At 53.1% G+C, this 5,703-nt stretch overlaps 1 protein-coding gene across 1 annotated transcript in view; it reads right to left on the reverse strand.

Annotated features, from left to right (window-relative positions):
* The window catches only part of LOC105534616, a 10,719-nt gene that overhangs the window by 1,609 nt on the left and 3,407 nt on the right, over positions 1-5,703 (reverse strand). The gene's annotated exons all lie outside the window — the stretch shown is intronic.

A 5,703-nucleotide genomic window follows, 5' to 3' on the forward strand; every position in this document is an offset into this window, starting at 1 on the left:
AAAACAAAACAAAACAAAACAAAACAAAACAAAACAAAACAAAAACCTCGGGAATTTTTGGCTCAAGCCTCCAATTCTCACCACCACTATCACCAGGGGATCTTCTGCTGTTCACCCAAGTCCAGCCTAAGTCCTCTAAAATCCTGGGGAAACGTGACCAGACTCTCCCCATCTTCATTCCAGGAGTTTGCCCCGAGACAATGTTGCTCTCCCTGAGAACAGTCTGGGGGTTCCCTGTCCTGGTACACTGTCCTACTCTAGGGGACACAGGGTTAGTGTCGCCCCCAAACCGGGAGTTCCGAGAGAGTATTGCCTCTCCCTGAGCCACTTCTGTCCCAACCTGGCATCTGCTTGGGGAAGGGTGCACCAGGGCAGAGACTTGCGTGGTGAGCTCAGCTCACCTGCAGGTGAAGGTCAGCGCACACTGGCCACCCGGGACCGCATTTTCCAGAATCCTTTGGCGGTCCCATGATGCTCTCGCAGTCATCAGATCTCATTGGCTCGCAGAGGAGAAACTTGTCAACGTCACTTGGGCATCTTAACAGTGGGCTCTTAAACTCGGCTGTGTGCGCTGTGCAGATGTCAGAGGCACCCTGTGTGGGCAAAGCCAACTGCTTGCCCGCCTCTCTAGCTCCAAAACTACAATACCCAGAGGCCTCTGCGGTCACTTCCATTACGTACCCTACGCACCTTCCGTGTGTCGCGTTAACGTCAGAAGCACTTCTGGTCGCTGGTCCCGGCTGGTTAGGCTAGTTGGCCCCCAGGGAGGCCTCCCTCCAGGTGTTTCCCACACCTCTGCACCTCGTTACCTGACCGGCTTCAGGATTCGCAGCGTGCACCCGCATTCGGTGAGTGCCCTATAGGCAGGCAGCATGCCCCTCTGTGCGTCCCTGTGTTACTCACGGGAACTCAGGCTGGGAGCCATAGATCTGTCTCAGAACTCGGGTGCTCTCCTGTGGGCACCTGCAGGCCATTTTCCTTTCACTGGAGCCCACAGGGTTAGAGACAAACCCTCACTCTGTGGCTTGGGGACAAGGGCTTCACTCCCTGGCCCGAGCTTGGGGCTGAGCTTGAGGGTGCTGGGTCATCCTGGGTCCCCTGTGGATGGGAATTGGCTGCCCTGGTGATTTCTGTGACATCCCCGACCCCAACTTCGGGGCTCTGGAGCGGACTCCGCTTCACCTCGTGGGGAGGGGGTTTCCACCTGAGAGTCAAAAAAGAGGTGAGAGTTACCTGTAATTCTTCTTGGATGTCAGCAGGATGGATCCCGTTACCTTTTCTTGCCCTGGAGGCTGCCTTGTTGGTACTGGGGAAAGTTCATTCCTAGTTCTGGAAGAGCGGCTCATTCGAACAGGGGTCCTCCCTCAGCATTCCTTTCTGCTCCATCCATACCGCAGTCATTCATGAAGTAGTTAATTGTAAACACACAAGGAATGGTTTAAATAAAAGTACTGAGACATGTGCACTTAATTGTTCAGTGATGTGGATGAAAGGCAGGGACAGCAGAGATGCCTGTGATTTCAAGTGGTTGGGGAGGACTCCCAGAAGTAGGGCTGTCTCAGCAGCCCCGACCAGTTTGTTACCTTGGAGATTCGGGGGAAGGCATTCCAGTGGGAGGCGGAAGGACGCCTAGTCTCAGAGGCTGGGCTCTTGCTAGTGTGGAAGGATTATGGTGGCCAAGGGCCTTCTTAAGGTTGATTTTTAAATATGCATAGGTGAAGATACAGACTAGCTATTCACACATAGAACAAGGAGAAGCTTGATATAGTCTGACCTGAATTTTACATTTGAGAGCATTTTCAGCTTCTGGCAATTGGGACATTTCACCCAAAATTCCAGGTTCCCTGCTTCTTGGAAAATAAATCTGCTTTAACTCTGCACTATTCTTGTTTTTTTGAGATACAGTTTTGCTCTTGTTGCCCAGGCTAGAGTGTGATGGCATGATCTCTGCTCACTGCAACCTCCGCCACCTGGGTTCAAGTGATTCTCCTGCCTTAGCCTCCTGAATAGCTAGGATTTACAGGCATGTGCCAGCACGCCTGATTAATTTTCTTGTAATTTTTTTTTTTAGTGGAGATGGAGTTTCACCATGTTGGTCAGGCTGGTGTTGATCTTCTGACCTCAGGTGATCCACCCGCCTCGGCCTCCCAAAGTGCTGGGATTACAGGTGTGAGCCACCTCACTTGGCCAGTCTGCACTGTTCCTTAGTGTCAGACAATTTGAGCCAAACAATGCCTTTCTCATTCGGATATGACCTTCTGGGTCTAATTTTTGTATTTTTGGTATAGCCAAGGTTTCAACATGTTGGCCAGGCTGATCTCGAACTCCTAACCTCATGTGATCCATCTGCCTCAGCCTCCCAAAGTGCTGAGATTACAGGCACGAGCCAGCGCTTGTCCTTGCCTGGCTAATTCTTTGTATTTTTGAAGAGACAGGGTTTTACCATGTTGGCCAGGATGGTCTTGGATCTCCTGACCTCCTGGTCCTCCCGCCTCAGCCTCCCAAAGAGCTGGGATTACAGGTGTGAGCCACTGTACCTGCCCTCAGTGTAGCTCTTTATCAAAAGTATTTATGTAGGAAAAATTAATCAAAAGGCACAAGCATTTCAATACTTAGGTTGTTTAAGATGAAATCTCTGACTGGAAGAGTGCCAGACACACATGAAATGTTTCCTGCATGAAGGAACCACAACTGAAATAAACAAATTTGAAGGAACTAAGTAACAAATTATTTTCTGTCGTTTGGTTTGGTATATTATTTTGGGAATGTATTGATTACATATGTCAAGGGTGTTGGGAAGAATTTCCAGATACTCTGATATGCATGACAGCTTTATCATACAAAATAAAGCAAGGCTATCTTAGGAAATTAGGTATCACTGCCAAGGACCTTTACATGAGAGGATAAATTAAAATTACTATTAAGTTTGTAACAATCAGATGGACTGGCAGGCAAGTTGTATCATTTTTTTCTCAGCATTTTTTCTTTTCCTTGATTCAGTAAAACAAACTTAAGTGCCAGCTATCTGCAGAACACTCACTAGACTATGTTTAATGATATGTGAAACACAGCCTGCACACTCAGAGATCCTTGCCACGTCCCATTCCCGTCCTCTCAAAATCTGTGTTGCTGGGCGCAATGGCTCACGCCTGTAATCCCAGCACTTTGGGAGGCCGAGGGGGGGGGTGGATCACCCAAGGTCAGGAGTTCAAGACCAGCCTGGCCAACATGACGAGACCCTGTCTCTACTACAAATACAAAAATTAGCTGGGCCTGGTGGCAGGTGCCTGTAATCCCAGCACTTTGGGAGGCTGAGGCCGGCAGATCATGAGGTCAGGAGATCCAGACCATCCTGGCTAACATGGTGAAACCCCGTCTCTACTAAAAATACAAAAAAATTAGCCGGGCCTGGTGGTGGGCACCTGTAGTCCCAGCTACTCCGGAGGCTGAGGCGGGAGAATGGCATAACCTGGGAGGCGGAGCTTGCAGTGAGCCGAGATCGTGCCACTGCACTCCAGCCTGGGCGACAGAGCGAGACTCAAAAAAAAAAAAAAAAAAAAAAAAAAAAATGGCGGCGACGAGGCGGATTCGGGGACTGGGGCAGCCCTGATAGGGGCAGCCCTGATAGCGGCGGCTGTGCAGTCTGAGGCGGCGGGTGGGAAGAGGACCATGAGAGGGGCCTACGGGAGACCCAGCATCGGACCCATAGGAGTCCTGTTCTCAGGACCTTCTCCATCGGTCTTCTGCTTCGGTTCCCGGTGGAGGAGGAGCTTCAGGGTGCCGGCTGGCCTCTCCAGACTTCTTTTCAGATCCAATTATGGATCCGACCGGGTGATCAGGAATGGGGTTACAGTGTAGTGAGGTGGGAAGGGTCTCGCTGGGGCACAGAAAGATCCCAAGGGCCGCAGGGCGTACTGTCCGCCGAAAATGCACTGGTCCGTGAGCCCACTGCCTCCCTCCTTCCTGGGTGGAGCAGTGGACTCCTGCCTTAATCTCCAAGGCCCGGGTACTCCGCATCACAACACTCCTTTCTGCCGTATGTGCAAAGAGAGACAGGCGAGTCCGAGATGGAGGCAATGTGACCACACGTGGCACTGACGTCCCCCAAGAGCAGATAGAGTGAGCGTGTGTCTTTGAGGCCATAGGGGGCGATGCCCAGACGGACACTGATGGACGTACCCTGACGCCACCTCCCTTGCACCCAGCAAAACCCAATCCTTTGGTCCCCTGACATCCATGGCAGCAAAAAGATTCAGTGCTTGCAGGCACTTTCCTCAGGAGCAGAGGAACTGGATGGCCCTCAGGAATGAGACAGAAAGTGTAGGTGGGATACAACACCGCCTTTTCTAGAAGGCAAAGGTGAGTCACGCTGGTGTCCTCTCCCGCTCTTCCTGGACCGACCACGCAGCCAGCAGTTGGGACATGGAGACCAAGGGAGCTTCCCCGCCCAGACAGGTATGGAAGCCCCGAGCTCCAGGATCATCACACCTGCCCAATCAACCAGAAATAGGTTTGCAGAGGGTAGCAATCATGAAATGGACCCCCACGAAGTTTGTCCCTGATAGACTGGGAAGTGATCTTTGTTGAAGACACTGAGCCAGACGAAGAAGCCTCAACACTTGTCCAAAATTGGGCAGACAGAGCAAGAGGGAGGACAGAGCAGAGGCCAGAGCCCAGGCAGGATACTGCAAGTGCAACCATCACGGGCAGCCGGGGAGAAGTGCAAAACGGGTGACTTGGACAGAAAGGCCAGCGTTTGCGTGACAGAGATGCTTGCCCCATGTCATTGCCAGTTTCCTTCTCCGTCCCTGTGTCGAGCTGTGGCTAGATTACTCAATGAGGGCGGAGGGCGAAAGGAGTGAGAACCATCTTCTTGAAGGTGTGTGGGCACCCTCCTGCGGGTGGACAGTGAGTACCTGGGAGGCCTTTGTCCTTGGCTGGGGTGTGGTCCTCTGGATCCTAGCAAAGAGGCGGCTCAGAATGGAAAGGGGATGAAAACACCGTGGGGCAGGCCGGAGACTCGGAGCCCTGATACCCAAGCACTGCCACGGAGGGCTCCTTGAGCCCTCCTTTGCCAAGCCTCAGGGACAAGTTTCTGAGACAACTGTGGGAATCACTGTGATGGGAGAGTCAGCTCGCGCTTCGCGCATGCATTGGCTAGTCCGACTCGCGCTCTGCTCCTGGAAGTCAGACTGTGGCCCCTTGAAACAATGGCAGCTGCGCGGCTGCAGGGGGGCTACTGCTGCAGCCGCGGTGGCGGCTAGATCCGGGGTCCAGTAGGGGACAGCGTGGGAGAGGGGGCCGCGGGCGTCCCACGGCCAAATCCTCAGGAGTCCTGTCTTCAGGACCTCCTGGAGCCGACTGCCACCGGTGGAGGGGGAGCCTCAGGGCGCCTACTGGGGTCTCAGGACTCCTCTTCAGGTGCGATTTTGGACCCCTCTGGGTGAGAAAGAGGGCTCACCGCATCTGGTGAGGCAGGCAGGGCCTTGCTGCAGCGCAGAATGATCCTATAGGCCTCGAGGCGTGGTGTCAGCTGAAAATTCACTGACCCATGAGCCCTCTGCCTCCCTCCTCCTTTGAAAGAGCAGTGGCCTGCCCGGCTTCTAAAAGCCCTGGGGCTCCTGCAAGCCGACATCGCTTTCCAGGACAGGTGCACACAGGGACAGGGGCAAATCCGAGGTGGAGCCAATGCAACCACACGTT

The sequence above is a fragment of the Mandrillus leucophaeus genome, unplaced genomic scaffold, assembly GCF_000951045.1.
Source record: "Mandrillus leucophaeus isolate KB7577 unplaced genomic scaffold, Mleu.le_1.0 Scaffold137, whole genome shotgun sequence".
NCBI classification, from domain to species: Eukaryota; Metazoa; Chordata; class Mammalia; order Primates; family Cercopithecidae; genus Mandrillus; species Mandrillus leucophaeus.